The sequence below is a fragment of the Amphiura filiformis genome, chromosome 11, assembly GCF_039555335.1.
Source record: "Amphiura filiformis chromosome 11, Afil_fr2py, whole genome shotgun sequence".
In the NCBI taxonomy this organism is placed as follows: Eukaryota; Metazoa; Echinodermata; class Ophiuroidea; order Amphilepidida; family Amphiuridae; genus Amphiura; species Amphiura filiformis.
In genome coordinates this window covers 43,167,319-43,185,071 of record NC_092638.1, presented here as the reverse complement: position 1 = coordinate 43,185,071, position 17,753 = coordinate 43,167,319, and positions in this window count along the sequence as shown.

The window sequence follows — 17,753 nt, the reverse complement described above, 5'->3', positions numbered from 1 at the left end:
CGACAGCTTAACGTCCCCTCCGAAGGACGGAGCACTTTCATGATTCATTTACCCAATTCTAAATAAACCATGGGGGAGCGGAAGTCTGAATTTAATCTACAGAAGTTGCCAATAAATTTCAGACTTTTTTTTCCAAGTCAAATCCCAGCAAATCGCCACCGCCGGGAATTGAACCCGGGACCTCATGCACTAAAGGCAAGTACCCTAACCATTGCGCCACACTCTCCTTTTTTATTATTATTTTACATAATGGATGGGACTCACCGTGCTTTCGATAAGAAAATTCAGGGACCCACAAATATTTAAAGAGTGGGAATATACAAAAGTTTGGTGGATCCGACTTTTAATTTTAAATAACATGATAATAACAATAACACTATTGCAAAGCAGTCAGAAAGCCTATTGATGAGCAAGGCCAGCCTAGACTAGATTAGGCCTATCTGTATGCCTACTCCTATGTCTAAAAATAAAAAAATTTAAAAAAATTTGGATTTATAAAGCGCCTTTCTCCAGATCTTAGAGGACTCAAAGCGCTGTAATTTCGCTGCAATGGTGAATCATCACAATCAGATCGCATCAACTAGGTTGCTGCCGAACGGCGCACACCTATCCGCATTTAGATTGTAACATCCACCAATTATCTGTGCAGCTCCCCAAATTCCATTGGGTGAAGGAAGTTTTTGATAACCAAACAACTAATCAGTCTATGGTAAAGCCTTGCGTTTGTAATATTTTAACTGAACAATGAACAAAGGATATAAAACAAATATTAACTGCTCTAAATTCAGGATCTGGTGGAATCCATTGATTTCTTGGTGAACTGGAGATGGATGTGGGCCTACTATTTTCCCTTGAACCTACCGTTGGGAAAATAGTAGGCTCACGGTCTCCAGTTCACCTCGTGGACCAATAGCTGCCACCAGATTCCTTTTGAGCAGTAAGTATTTGTATAATGAATGCCCAGGAGGCATGACATTTTTGAAAAGGGGTGTTTCTTACAGGCGAATTTTCAAACTGAAGTTTTTTAACCTTATAAAAGGCATTCAATGAGATGCTTATCTGCTGAAAACATAAATGTGTAAGGAACTTCTAATCCCCCTGCTTCCTGACTAAATCGTCGTTTGTCTGTGACGGTTGCCATAATTATTCCATGATTTGTTTAGAAAGAACCAGAATATGTTATGTTATTATCAGGTGGTTCAAATCAAAATAGATCAAGAAAGCACGGTTAATGATAATAATAATTTTAGGAAATGAAAATGTTAAAAAAAATATTTTGTTTCTAGTTTCTTCTTTGCATTGGTTGAAATTGTTTGCATTAGTCGGGCCTGGAACAATTAATTTACTTTTCAAGTTTATACGGTTCAAGTATAATGCTCTATGAAATAGCAATGTAAAAGTGCATTCATCACCATGTGTTGAGTGTACCCCGAGCCTGCACTCTAATTCATGAATTGGATAGTAAAACTTGGGCTAGCTACATCCCTGATTTAGGCCTACTCACACAATAATTCCCGCTGCACCAGTAACGTCACCAGTATTACTAATATTGTTTGCGACTGGGTTTTGAGACTAGGGAGTATGTGATTTATGAGACGTCCCTGAATTATGATACTGTCACATGACTCGGCACGACAAGAGTATTTGATATCAGAGAAGTCTTTAAAGTGCTGAAATAAGGCCTTCTAATGAATCTTATACAAGTGAAATAAAATTGCACACAATTGTGAACTTTTGAATTTTGAACTTAAAATAATTGAAACTATTTATGGTTTCTGTTCCATATTAATTAGCTGATATTTATCAAACTGGCAATTAGCATCTTGTATCCACGACAACAGATACGTCATGCACACACACATAGTTAAGGATTCGGATAGCAACGTTTGCACAGTATTTTGCGAGACCTGAGAGCACATCGGACATACCAAATTAGGAATGTCCTTCTGGTATCAAATAATTTTGAATTTTTTGAAATTTGTGATATAATACATATTTTATGGCAAATTATTTAAAATTGATATTTTGGACATTTAACAGCCCTCGAAATAAACGTTATAAATCTAATGATATATACTTAAGTGTATGTAGCTGGTTGGAAAAGCAGACCATCATTTGAAAATTTTGACCTTTCGTATTGAAGATATATATTTTTTCCCCAAAACACCTAAAATTTATGTTTTTGGGATAGAAATGACTGTTAAATGTCAAAATATCGTTTTTTATAATTTGCCATAAAATTTGTATTATATCTTGAATTTCAAAAATCAAAATTATTTTTAATTCAGAAGGACATGCCTCAGTATTCAGAATGCAATTTGGTGGGTCTGATGTGCTCTCATGTCCCACAAAAATACTGTGCAAACGTTATCCGATCCCTTAACTGACTCTTGCCATATGTGACATGGGAAAGGACCAACGCCAAGGCACATGGCAGGTGTGTGTCTTCAATCCTCTGATCCTTATTTTGATATCAGTAAAAACATGTTTACCATGCAAAAGAATACTGACCCTAATTGTGGGAATTCCACAGAAAGGCTTTTCCTGTTTTGTCTCAGAATTTTTGACATCTTACGTCATTGCCCACAGGAAATATTTGCCAGTTTCTTTCTTTAACTGTTTTAAAACGCAAATGAAGTGATACAGCAGATCAATTGCACACTTATTAAGACTTCCACCCGTTTGAGCTTGCATGTGCAATTTCTCGGAACTGGTAAGGCGTATCGTGATGTGATTTTGTGGAGGAGTGGCAATTAGCGGTCTCAAATTCTATTTGGTTTTTTTTGTAGCAAAATATGCTTATTCGGTAGCTAATTTGTGTCCCTGAATACAATTTCTTGGAACTGGTAAGCATATACCGTATTTCGTCAAATAAACGCCCCCGGGGCGTTACATTTTCCCAATGGGGGGCGTTTATTAGAGGTCATTTTAGCACGACAATTCCCGTTAAAATCATTAGGTAAGCTTAAAAGTCACGCTAAAATGACGAACTATGAACTTTTGACACTGACTTTTGGTTCACTTCCGGGTTGCCGATGCAGATTTTCGCCATTTATTGCTGCTATTATCAACCATGTGAGCAACTTGGTAAGCTTACTACACAAGATAGCATGGAAATATCGAATTTTTGAAACATCTTGGTTGAAAAAAGTGGTGGGGGCGTTTATTTGAGGGGTGGCGACTATTTGACGAAATACGGTAGTGATGACTTGGTGGAAGGGTGGCAATTGGTGGTCTTCAAATTCCACTAGGTTTTTGTTGCAATATATGCTAATTTGGTAGCTCATTTGCACATATTTATTTTTTATTTCATTTAATTTTTTTTGGAATTGGATTCCCCAGTTCTGCTCCAAGTGAAATCACCCTTGTTAAAATGATTCGTGTGTCAAGGTGGAGGCATTGTGGCTGATGCTTTGTGTCAAGACCCACGCAACCCAAGAACCGACGCTGATTATGCAAGTTGTGACAATGATTTTAAAAAATTTAACTGAACAATCCTGCCTCCAAAAAATGGTGAAAAACAAATCATATTTGAGAGACTAAAATTAGCTGAGCCAGGCTGATTTTGATAGGTATTGGTACCCCTCTGTGCCCTTATAGTTGCCAATGTAGACTGGATGGATCAAATGGGGTCATAATGAATGTCACAAAGTGATTTGTGAACAAAAAAATGGTGAATGGCAAGGTAACTCAAATTATTCTATAATTAACAGTTATTTAAATTATATGTATATAAAAAGTTGTAACAAAAAATTTTCATATAATAAAATTGAACTGTGATTAAGAATATTATGTCATTAGTAATTTATTAGTATACAGAGTGTTCCATAAAAAGTGGTAAAGTGATAATTTAAATTCAATTTCTAACAATCATTAAAGCCACATCTTTTAGCTATAATTTATAGGAGTTTAAACAGTTTTAAAGATGCAGGATCAATTTGTAATTTTTGTGTTGGCGCTGATAATGTGCATCCATCCGTAGATCAATTTTCTATTTTTATTAAAAAAGAACATTTTTGTAGAAGGTGATATATACATTGTGTAGGAAATTTCCTGAGAATTTGAAAAATGACATTCAAATTTTGATGGGTCTGTTAGTTACATGTAACCAATTGTAGAAACTTACTATTTCCTTGGCTGATAGTTGCGTCAGTGAACCACTGAGTTTTTGTAAAGCCTGTTTTGTGATGATCCAACAGCTGATGACAAAAATATAGCAGATCAAAAAGAAAAGAATCTGAGAGCCAATTTAAGAACTCAGCTATTAATGTAGCTTAGGCAAATCATATTTTCAATTGGGGGGTACAAAATCAATTCAGGTCAGGAGGAGGGGCCAGGGAGTTATGAACAGGTTAAAAGTTATTCATAACCTCATTTTAATAAATGTGATGCATGCGATCCAATCACATTTAGTTATTTGTGAAAACGTGAATGCAAATCAAGGTAATTAATATCTCACAATTGACCGCAAAATGCATAATTGTTCCAAAGTAAAATATTAGTAACCTCCGCGAGTGCCGTATTGTGCGTCAAACAAACTGCGCGTGATGGCTGCCGTATTTGGATTGCGCGCTACCATATTTGTACATATTGTGATTAGTCGTCCTGTTTTAGCCTGATTGATATTTGGAAGGGGAAGATGTAAAAATCATCTATTTTTACAAAATTTTGTGTTATTTTGTAAAGTGAAGAGATCAAAGTGATGGTTATGAATGAGGTTAATAACTTTGCATTGGTAATATGGCGGGCATTGTGAAAAATCTAAACATTTAAATAAAAATTTAATCGTTATTTAAGACATTGGTTCGATCAAAATATTAAAAATATTGTTACATGGGGTAGAAAAACAAACTTACTTTCTTGTATTTTCATGTGTATTTCAATGGGACGATTATTTAGTGGTGTGTGTCCGTAACCATTTTCATGGGTCCTTTGGCCCACAGCATAGCATAACCGGGGGCACTCACATTTCCCAGCTATACTGGTATGTGCCATGGCGACGACCCCCTTTTTTCAGAGCCGCTAGCCGTTCCTTAGACCCTCTGAATTCATTGATTGCCCGCTCTGAAGCCCCAAAATTTTCTAGCCGTTCCATAGACCCTCAGATCATCGATTTCCGCTCTCATTGGCATCTTGACAGGCGTGTTTTCTGTCCTACTATTTCAAGCCCAAAAGCTACTTTTGCGAGCTCAAAAACTTCAAAGGGAATTTTCCATAAATTTCTTCCCCATTGAAACACATTGTATTAAGAGTAAGGTGAACTTTGGGCGGGATTTTGGGCTCCTTTAGTAGTGGCAACACTGGTTTGTTGTTTATAAACAGCACTGCACTGTCGAGTGCCTGCCGCGATGCCAATGCCTTCAGCTGATGAACATTTTGCTAGAAATAAATGATTTTGAGATCTCTTTTGGGAATAAAATTGCCAAATATGAGGAAAAGTACCTCAAATAATTGTGTGCACATCCTTGCAGCTGGCCATAACAGTGAATTAAAAGGTAATTTACGATCTACTGGTCTAGTGGAATGGTGTCAAATTCTGCACACTTCACTCAATCATCTCATGCAGTTCAATGTAGTCAATGTTTTACTTTTCGGCACTGAAAAAAATATTTGTGTGGGTTTGTTTTTATGGTGGGCTTTTATGTAGTGCTGCTAGCTGCTGCTATAATTATCAGTAGGCTAATAGTATAGATTGTAGGTCTGCAGGGTCTAGTAATTTGATTCGAATGCTGTTTTGCTTTGCTGAGATTTTCATCGTAATAGGCCAAACAGACCTATTTTGCATTAATGGTTTTCCTGATTTAATAATTTAATGCACAATTCAAAGTGAAATCGATTCCTTCAAAAATCTGTGGCAAAAACGCAACAAAATTGAACCCTGGTTTGGCCTGCATGGTTTAGTTGCCGAGATTTTTCAGATTTTGGCGGCTGATCAGTTCCCAAGACCCCCCTTTTGGCCGGTCAAACAGTTCCCAAGACCCCCCTTTTTGACCAGCCGATCAGTTCCTTAGACCTCAAGTTCGAAACTGGCGGTGGCAAACCCCAACAAAAAAAAAAAATTGGGTGCCCCCCCCCCCCCGGGAGCATAACAAAGGCCATTAAGTGGTTTTGACAGGCCTTTGGTCAGCCAAAGAACAGTTGTTGCTTCATTTAGAAGTCCCAAATATGATAATGAGGATTATGAATACAATGTCACACTCTAATGATGTGGTTCCGTAGTGGTCAGCGACAACCTGTAAAGTGTGCTGAGGCTTGTGGATCAACGTCTAGGCGTTGTGCCTGTGCATAGCGCACTATAAATCACTGCGCTTTTTTTTTTTTTTAACACACATGTAACACTGGTACTCAACAATGGAATGAATCTATATTCCTCATTAGCATATAATATTTGGGACTTCTATTTGCTGTCGTTGTGCACATTAGTAACCATTGGTTACTGCTCCAAGTCTGGGCCCATACATCTGTTCCGAATTTTGATATGCCATAGGCTTTGTGTTGTGATCATTTCAATCAGTGGTTTGTGACAAAGAAAGCGTGATCATCCAGTTGACCTAGCAACGGTCATATTCTAATGTGCACTACAACAGGGAATATGAAGCACCTACCCAAAGAGCCCACCTTATTTCTGACATTGGATGAACAGTACACATGGTTAAACATCAAGCGTGTGGATCGGATTCCAAACGAAACCATCTACAACCTGACCAACACCACTCCACTGGTTGCCAGAGTCAAGATTCATCAACTCAAATTTCTCGGCCATATACTGCGCTTGAAGATGGCGAGCCTGTGAAAGAATATGCGCTTTATATTCCACCACATGGGAAGAGGAAACCGGGACGGTCAAGCACACTGTACTTACAGTATGTCCAGCACCTCCTGGGAGATACTGAAGGGATGCTGCAGCCAAACAAAATTGTTTCGCTTGCCCAAGATCGCATTAGTTGGAGAAAGCTTGTAGTCGCCTGCTCCGCAGCCGACTGATGATGATGATGATGACACATGGTTATGGGGCAAGTTGATAATGATAACAACCCAGGTAACAGCTCTATTTTTAAAATTGTCTGATTAGATCAGATTTTTGTTTCCTTTGTCCAGTTAGTGCCTGCAAGAGATGTTGTCATACTGCCCTCTTGTACCTTCCTTTCCATGAGGCGTTCATTACTTGGATTTTCTGAATCTATCCAGTATAATTTTGCAATCTTGTTATCATCAAGGTTTCTGCTGTGGGGCATGCTAGCTGAACATAGGTAATATTTGTTTGAATGAGCCCACTGTTTTGGTCATATTACACTATTTTCTGTTACATATTTCTTGTTTGCTTTAATTAAAAAAAATTTTAAGGTAAAACACATTTTGGAAATTTATTCTATTGATGTGATCTTTTGGGTATTTGTATATTCTCCATTTCTGATGTTCTACAGCTTTTTGTTTCCACTTCACCAATAACAATAAAACAGAAAGGGTTTTAAAATAAATTGCATAATAAGGTACATCAAAATCAAAGGTAATGATTGTGGAAAATACAAGAAGGGTTTACGATTCACAAGAGTTGCAGATGTAGGTTTGAGGTTGATGAACTGATTTGAAATGATCCTTATTATTTGGGGAACTAAAACTGATGAAATTGATGGGGAAATTAAAGAACACAAATTGTTTAACAGTTTGAATTGTTTGATGTGGGAAGTTATTTGCCTTCTATTTCTGCCGTCAGTATTCTAGTCCATGTAACCATTGATAATAACCTTAATAATGTTTATGAGATGAATAGATTTATGTTGCACCAAAACAATAAAATGTTTCAGCTACATCAAAATCTATTATGGCTTATTAGCAGCAAAAACTGATTTTGTCTGATATCCTTGGAAATGATTACTAGTATGAAAAAGAATTCTTATATACAGAATTAACAGCACTGGAAGAAATTAGGTATCACACATCTGAGTACCTAAATACATGCAGTAAGTGAATGCAATATTCATAAAGCATGGGCAATTTAGCACGAAAAGAGATCATTGGCTTACCATAATGGTAGAGACTTAATTCACAAATGCATTATGCAAGAGACAGGCTTGTATTGTGTGATGCAGTTTTCTTAATTTTTTTCTTCATATGAATTTGGTCTATCACATAATATGGTGGCAACCTTTGCTGCATTGTTAGCCATCAAACATATTTTGTACCATCTGCATCCCACATGTGGAATATGCTCTCACTGTAGATATCCTACTATCAGACCCCAGACCAGCTTCAGTAAGGGGTTAATCTAGGCGCAAACCTTTTCATTCATTCATTCATTCATCTTTATTTCATTCAAATATAAAATATAACAGCACAACAATTAAACACATACATTGAATGAGGAGGGTCTCGGAAGGCCGGATGGCCTGTATTAAGAACCCCCTGTCCTAACATAACAAAAAGTTTCAAAATAACAACAACATCAAAATATACCGCAAAATGTCAATACACAACCCACCCCCCTCATTTACCCTAACCAAAAACAAACAAAAAGCCTGTTTTGTGATCAAGAATATGCACAAAAAAAAAATTACCGTGATAAATTCAATACTACATTAACTATATTACAGATAATACGATACACAATTAAATTACTTTAAGCCGTACAAGGAAATTAGATAAAATACTAAATGTCATTTAGTCAGCTGTCACCCTGATCATGTGGCAGTGATGTCAGTGGGCATTTCATTGCCTTGGCTCAAAGAACTGGCCTAGACACGCACTGGATTATAGACACTGCATAGATGCATGCACAAAACAGCATACCGTGCTGCCACATCGGTGAAAAATAAGAGCATTGACGTCACTGCCACATCAGGGTGAAAAATGGTATAGATTTCATGCTGTTGACGCCTAGAAATGCCTTGACATAAACAAATAGAATGCCACTGTCGAAAATGTGTTGTGTATTTTGATTGATTATGTATTTGTTTTGAAAGCAAAATATAAAATAAGCTTTGTAAGGGTTGTTTGCAATTTTCATGTGTACCAATATCCCGCTCCCATACGAAAAGATACAAGTGACTTGTATATGGGAGGTTGGGCCTTCTTGCTGTACTATTAGCAGAGACTGCATGCTGTACCATCTTTCGGTTTCAATTTGTGTATGCTTTTAATCAGGCTATGGTTGCTATCCCAATGTTTCAGTGCAGAAATTACAGTAGACATAGGAACCTCCTAATATCCCACAGTGCCTTTGAAAGTTATGAAGGAAATTATGCTATCCTATAATACATTGCAGAATTGGTAGCAAGATGCTATCCCATGATGCTTGAGGGAAATTATAATGGCCATGGTGAAACAGAGAAACTATATTATGAAGAAGGCATCCAATTGATAAACCAGCACCTGATATTCATTGAGTCAGCTAGGGCAGCTCTAATTCAACCTCTTGTGTGACATCTTAGAGGTTTAAGGTGGTATTTGAGGCATTTTGGAAATGTTCTATTCAGATTAATATTGAGTAGGGCAAAGAAAGCTGATCAACATGCCTTTTATCTGAAGTTAATGGGACATACGCTTTTCAAAACACAAACATTTTAAATTTCTATGCATTTTATTGTTTTTATCAAGTTAATGAGCTAATATGACTTGAAAGTGCTCATTAATATGTAATTTTTACCAATATTTTGCTAAAAAACAATGCATAAATGTTCATAACATTTTTATATAACAGAATATTGGCTTCAAACGTGGTCAAAGTGTTCCTGATGACTTCCAGATAATGTATGCACAGTGAATTAACTAGCTGCCCTAATTTGCATAATTAATTAGCATTTATGCAAATTAGCTCATTATTTATGCAAATATGCAAAGGACGGCTTCACTATATAATACGTTAGAACGTTATGTGACATGATCTGGTCCATGGGGGCTAAATGCGGCAAATTTGAAATTGAGTTAACAGGCAAAAATATGGACTACAAAAACAATAAAATACATAAGAAAATAAACATCATGAAACTTCATAACTTAAGAACCAAGTATGCTAGACCTTTGGTATTTTCAGTATATGAAGCTATATGATAGCATAATGTTTGTATAAGGTAAAAGTTATAGGAGCTCAATAATGCCACCTTTGGCCCCAATGGACCAGATCACGTCACATATTAGAAACACTTTGACCAAGTTTCAAGGCAAAAGTATGCAAAATAAAAGTTCCCTGGACATTTATGCATTGATTTTTAGCAAAATATTTTCAAAAATTGCATATTAATAAGCCTTTTCAGCCATATTAACTACATTGATTATTGATAAAAACAAGATACAAAGAAAATATTTTAATTGATATATTATGAAAACCGTATGTCCGATTTGCTTCAAACAAAAGGCATATTTTCAGAGTACTTTGCCCTGCTTTATTGATCTGTTTCAAACATGTACCAGTCCATTTTCTAGTTTCCAAAAAATGCCTCAGTCACATATCACTTTAATATTTCCTCTTCAACAAATGAAGGAAGAAGTCCAAATGAATATAAATGACTGGGAAATTGTTTCACAAATAAAATTTTATTTTTGGTGAAGCATAAACTATTTTTAAAACCATTAATAATAATATACAATGCATATAAATAAAAAAAATACTATTTCTGTCCATCTTTGCCCAATTCTCGCGATTCCAAATACAGCGCGCCACCAACGACGGCAGTGAAAATTGGCATTTCCGTGTCTGGGGTCGACATCCTTTTCATCAACCATAGCTGACCATGTTTGTGATTACTCTAAAAACACAATGATTTGTAGTACTTTTTGAAATTTTTTGAGATTTTCTGTGTTGAAGTGAAATATTGCAGTTTGATATTCACAGATGTCTTTTTCTAAAACCCGCAAACTTGATGTTGATACTAGGTGTTAACTTTTGTTATCCCATTTTCTAAAACCGCCCTTTTTGTTTTTAAACTTTACGATGCTTTTCAGCCCGATACTGCCATGAGCCTAGTCAATGCAAGTAGGCCTAGGCCTGTCCTTTTTTAATGGAAAACGCATAGGTTTTATTTTGGTTATTAGAATAAATTGTTTTAATTCTTTCTGAATTTATTGTTTGTTCAATACGATAATAATATAACACCAGCATACTTAAGAAAATCCATACTATAGGTGTTATGCGTTTTTGTAATCGGCCTACATTTTCTAAAAATGGTGTGTTTTTTTGCAACGAAGGCGCTTATAGCGACCCGCTGTGCGAGATAGGCCTCTGCAAAAGTAAATTTATAAACATGCATCACATTGGTTTGCTGTTTTTGTTATTATTGTAATGGTTTGATTTGTCCTTATTTTATTTTTAGCCTAAATTTTTATTTTTAATTATATTACTATCAAACATTAAAAGAATTACGATCGCAATAAAAACACTTTGTAGGCATAGCCTACCGCATAAAAATAACATTTATTTTTTGTTAATATTTCAATTTGAGACTTTAATGCATAAGTTCAACAATACCTCATAGAGTTCTAGCATTATAATAAAGATGAAGAAAGTTTCAAACTGCAAAAGAGTACATGAATTTTAAAAGATCATTATTTTAAGGCATATCAAGAAAATATGCATGAAAAAACTTCATAACTTTAGAACCAAGTATACATACATACATATAAGATTTATATTGCGCTTTATCATGAAATACCAAAGCGCATTACAAAGAGATTTTACGCTACAATAAACTTACGCTACAAAAACATGCAAATGGAATATAAACAAAAACAATATTAAGCAACAGGAAATAAATGTGATTTGAGGAGTTCTTTGAACCGGTTAAGGGTGGGGGCCTCACGGATATGCTGTGGAAGAGTATTCCATATCCGTGGGCCAGCAACATGGAAAGCCTGATCCCTAGGCAGCGATTTGTATATGGAATGTGAAGTTTGGTTGTATCAAGAGAAGAACGAAGCAAATGATGTCTGGTGTTAACAGATGAATAAAGATGAACATAATCCTGCAAATAAGTTGGAGCTAACCCATGCACACACTGAAATATGATGGTGAGAAGTTTAAACTTTATGCGTTCTTTAACCGGAAGCCAATGAAGCTCAGTAAGATGAAAGTATGCTAGACCTTTGGTGTTTTCGGTTTAAAATGATAGCCTATTGTATGTATAATGGTTACACAATTTTCAAAAATGCCTCCTTTGGCCCCCATGAACCAGATCGTGTCACAATTAAGGTTTAAATTTGACAATTGTCATGCCCGATTTTAATATTAATTCATGTTTCTTTTTCATATTTTATTTTTACTTCCGCTTTCTTGCATGTCATGCCATCTTTATTTCATCTTTCCCCTTTAATAATTCATAACCCAAGGAAATTTACTCTAAATGTAGGCCTAGGCCTACTCCCAAATAGCACACGTTGGTTGGAATGAGTTTCTTTTAGTCATATTATCGAAAAATCAAAAACTTTTTCGACTAAATATTCAATTGTACAATTTTAAACACCTATAGGCCTAGGCCTATACATGTTTTTTAAAAAGAAAAAGAAAATGGGAAAGATTAAAATCTTTCCCATTTTCTTTTTCTTTCTCATGAAATTATAAGTCAACACTGTGAAAAGAACTGAACTGTAGTGTAGCTCAACCTTTACGGCATTGTGGACTTTGGCCAAATTGGAAAAGGTTTAAATTCGGAGGGTCGACATTTCTTGCATATTAAATAAATGGATCAGGCCCATGGATCAAGGACTCAACCTACAAAGTAAAGAGGTCAAATCTGGGGATGGACTTTATTGGAGGGGTGAACGCATTGTTTAAGCCTGCTTCATTTGAGACTGAAGGGGCGAACCTGGAACCCCCCCCCCACACACACACACACACCCCACCCCCCTACACACACGGTGAAGGATATACTGTACAATAAGGGACAATTTGCAGTTGATGTTTTTGACAAAAACAAGATAACTTAACATGCTTAACAATGTAGTTTGGAGGCCATTATAGGCCTAAATGAAAATGTGAATATTCATACAGAAAGGATAGGCCTATTATTCAAGCCCCCGCACCAAATTTATTGAGGGGGCTGAGCCCCCAGCCCCCGGTTCATAAGCCTATGTAATTTTGTTGACAGAATTGCATCACGAGAGTTTATTTTAAAAATTAACAGGTTTATTTGTTTAGTGCAAGTATATATTTTCTCCCGACATTATACATTGGGGCCAAAGTGTTTTGTTTATAGGGCTATATAGAAGGAAATGGCTTCTAAATTTACGACCTTTCGTGATCATACAGTAGGCCTACATCATGCTACAAAGAGCGTTTCAAAACGTCACACGAAAAATGCTTTAAAACAATTAATTCATATCTAGTCAAGTTTGTAAAAAGGTTATAAATGTAAAACATCTATAGGCCTAGGTTAGGAAAAAAATAATAAAAATAAAAATAAGACAAGCGTTCAAAACATTTATGAAAACAAAAAGCTTTTATCTTAATCATGTATCACGCATGGTAATAATTATGGGAAAAGTTATCCAAACAAGAAATAAAAAAGGCATGAGTTGCGTTTAGATTAAATTTCCTGTTTGAAATTGTTTTGCATCAAAAGCATTTGCTATTAGGCCTATAGGCCTACCCAAACTCGAAAATTGACATTTTGACATCGGGTTTATAGGCCTAGATTGTCGATCAGAGACATCAACATTTTTGACATCGAGTTTTAACCGTAGGCCTAGTTGGTTGAATAGGAATAGAGTACATTTGAAATTCGAAAACGTTTTAATCGTATTAAAAAAAAATGCTTTACGCTGTCCATGCTGTTAAAATATGTATTGAATATTTCGTTATTCTTAATATTGAGCATTAGGCCTACTTTACTTAAAACAAACAAGGTTTAAATATTGGGTTTTTTTAAAGGATATATGCATGAGGGTCTAAGTAGGCCTATCCCCAATCATATTTTTTTAATCAAGTCTATTATAGGCCTACTTACAACAAAGCTTAAAGACCTGAAAGTGTTTTCTTTTCTTGTAAACGAGAGCCTAAAGTATTTTCCCAAGCGCCTCGGAAAGTTCGGAAAAGTTTGAAAACAAGGGTTTAATTGATGCCCATTATTTTGTGGGGAATAGGCCTAACACTCTGAACATTCACAGAGGTAGGCCTAAACCATGACTGTCGAAATTAACTTTAAAAGGAGGCAGAAATGAAAAAAAAATCGTCGGAGGGTTGAATCAACAGCTGATCATCATCAACGTAAATAAACAAAAGTGGTTGAGTAATCGATAGCAACACTCGTTTCCGTTTCCTTGGTCGATGGTTCATCGTCGACGCGTCATGGATGTCGACTTTTACCCATGATGCTCTGCGCGAAGTAGATCAGCCAGGCATGATCGTAGGTGGCGCGCTGTATTTGGAATCGCGTCAATTACGACATTTTCTGAAATTGAATTGAGTGATACTGGACGTGAAGAGGATGCAAGTAACTCTTCATATCCAGACTTTTTTATACCCTTTTTGTGAGTTTCACCATGATTTTACCTCAAGATTTTACCTCAATGATACCCTATGTGGTAACCTTTTGCACATAACACTGATTTGAATACCATGTGCAAGAAGCCTACATTCATGAAATGGTATGGGAACCCATCCAAGATCATCCCCATTTGACAAAATAAATTGCTGAGATGTGTTCAATTTTACCTGTAAAATGGAACATCCATCTTCAATATATAATTTGACAAATTCTTAATAAATTACACTTCATTTCATGGTCATTTACTGCAAATTTCATGTATACAAAGGAATTCATTTCACAAAACACATCTACAAATTCTACATGTACGTCATTCAAATTATAATGGGCTCTATTTGAGGACTTTACTGAGAATGTCATTATTTTCATGTTTTCTGCACGTTCAAGACAGAAATTCATGGGATTCAAGTTTTGACAATAACATGCATCTGTAAACAACCATTGACTGAGAATTTGAATTAACTGGAGGCTGAGTGATTAAAATAGGCTGAAAATAGGCGGATTTATCAAGTATTATGAACTTTGCAATAATTATGAGCCGTGGGTAAAATAAAATGTACGAATGGCGTGCCAAAATTATTCCCTAAATCCTCTTGGTGTACCAAGTGTAAAATGCTATGCCAGAGACTGAGACTGCAATGTTAAGTGTGAAATGCTATCTACCGGAGATAGCAATGTTAAGTGTGAAATGCTATCAACTGGAGACTGCAATGTTAAGTGTGAAATGCTATCTACTGGAGATAAGTGTGAAATGCTATCTACTGGAGATGGCAATGTTAAGTGTGAAATGCTATCTACTGGAGATAGCAGTGTTAAGTGTGAAATGCTATCTACTGGAGATAGCAATGTTAAGTGTGAAATGCTATCTATTGGAGATAGCAATGTTAAGTGTGAAATGCTATCTACTGGAGATGACAATGTTAAGTGTGAAATTCTATCAACTGGAGATAAGTTTGAAATGCTATCTACTGGAGATAGCAATGTTAAGTGTGAAATGCTATCTACTGGAGATGGCAATGTTAAGTGTGAAATACTATCTACTGGAGATAGCAACGTTAAGAGTGAAATGCTATCTATTGGAAATAGCAGTGTTAAGTGTGAAATGCTATCTATTGGAGATAGCAATGTTAAGTGTGAAATGCTATCTACTGGAGATGGCAATGTTAAGTGTGAAATGCTATCTACTGGAGATAGCAACGTTAAGTGTGAAATGCTATCTACTGGAGATGGCAATGTTAAGTGTGAAATGCTATCTACTGTAGATAGCAATGTTAAGTGTGAAATGCTATCTACTGGAGATATCAATGTTAAGTGTGAAATGCTATCTACTGGAGATAGCAATGTTAAGTGTGAAATGCTATCTACTGGAGATAAGTGTGAAATGCTATCTACTGGAGATAGCAATGTTAAGTGTGAAATGCTATCTACTGGAGATGGCAATGTTATGTTAAGTGTGAAATGCTATCTACTGGAGATAGCAATGTTAAGTGTGAAATGCTATCTACTGGAGATAGCAATGTTAAGTGTGAAATGCTATCTACTGGAGATGGCAATGTTAAGTGTGAAATGCTATCTACTGGAGATAGCAATGTTAAGTGTGAAATGCTATCTACTGGAGAGAGCAATGTTAAGTGTGAAATGCTATCTACTGGAGATGGCAATGTTAAGTGTGAAATGCTATCTACTGGAGATAGCAATGTTAAGTGTGAAATGCTATCTACTGCAGATAGCAATGTTAAGTGTGAAATGCTATCTACAGAAGATAGCCATGTTAAGTGTGAAATGCTATCTACAGAAGATAGCAATGTTAAGTGTGAAATGCTATATACTGGAGATAGCAATGTTAAGTTGCATTTCGAGGGCCCTATATCTTCTAAAGTAAGAGAGTTACACGTTTTCTGATGCCAGATTTGAATTCTACACAAAAATGTGCCCCAGGGTACATACTTTTCAAAGTTGTAGGGGTTCCCTTTATACATTTTATATCTTTTGACATTGTATGTCAGGCACAATGCCTTTATTTACTTAAATACACTACAAATATTACAAAGAAAATATTGCACAGCACATAATCCATAAATATATTAGATATTATTACACAAATTTACATATATAATAAGAAAATCAAACAAATAATTTAAGCAAAATGACAGAGCCAAGAACTAACACAAAAGTCGTCCAAGTAACTGTTCATCTGTGATCAACTAACTAAAGTCATCGCAGATCAAACCTCTCATACGAAGTTCCTGCCTAAAGAGGAACAGAAGACAAGGATGACCCCAGTATCTGAATTTGCCAATGCACATTTTGCCAACACATATAACATGATTGATATATTTTGAGCGAGCACTGGTAATGTCATTATGATAATTAAGTAAAACATTTTCAACAGAAAGCCTAAAATTCTTACCAAGCCTTTGTGTAATAACCCTGTTAGCAAATTCCCAAATAGGAGTAGTCTTAATACAATGAAAAAAGAAGTGCTCTGGATGATCAATAGCATTACAGGAATTGCACAAATTTGTATCTTCTTTCCCCATTTTACATAATAAAACTTTTGTAGGATAAATGTTATGAATAATTTTCCAATTAAGTGAAATAAGCCTGGTCTCATTGGTACAACATGGTATTGAACTCCAAATCTTTTCCCAATTAAAATTGTAATTGGGGAATCTTCTACACCAGTAGTTCATACAGATTGGTGGAACATATGTCTTATTAACCATGGCAAGTCTAAACATCTTCGAAGAACAGGCTTCTATAGGGACTGCATTAAAGACAATTGATTCAGTCCCAATTTGGTCTAAAATTGATGCATTCTTCCAATCATTTGGCAGAGCATTGCAAAGAGCAAAGTACTGAAATAGAATGTTGCCAGTGCGCTTAATGTGGTGACTAAAATACTCAAGTGAGTAGATTGAACCATCATCATCAAAAAGATCTTTTATGAAAATAAAGCCAGCATCAATCCAGTTTCTATAGAAAAGTGTTTTCTTGTTAGCAGTTACACTTACAGCATCATTGTTCCAAATGATTTGATTGTAGTAATCAGGAATGTCAGCTTTATTTGAAGTACATTTAGTATTGAACCAGACTTTAAACATGTTGTTATAAAAAACAGGAAAGGTGTCAATAACATTCTTGCAAACAGTGTTGATTTGGTTGAAACTACAATTGCAATTAAATACATTCATACCCATACCAAACTTGTTGACATAGTAAAATGGAATGTTTTTCCAGCAAGCAGTACTAGAATTGTTTAATTTCTTGATCCAAGAC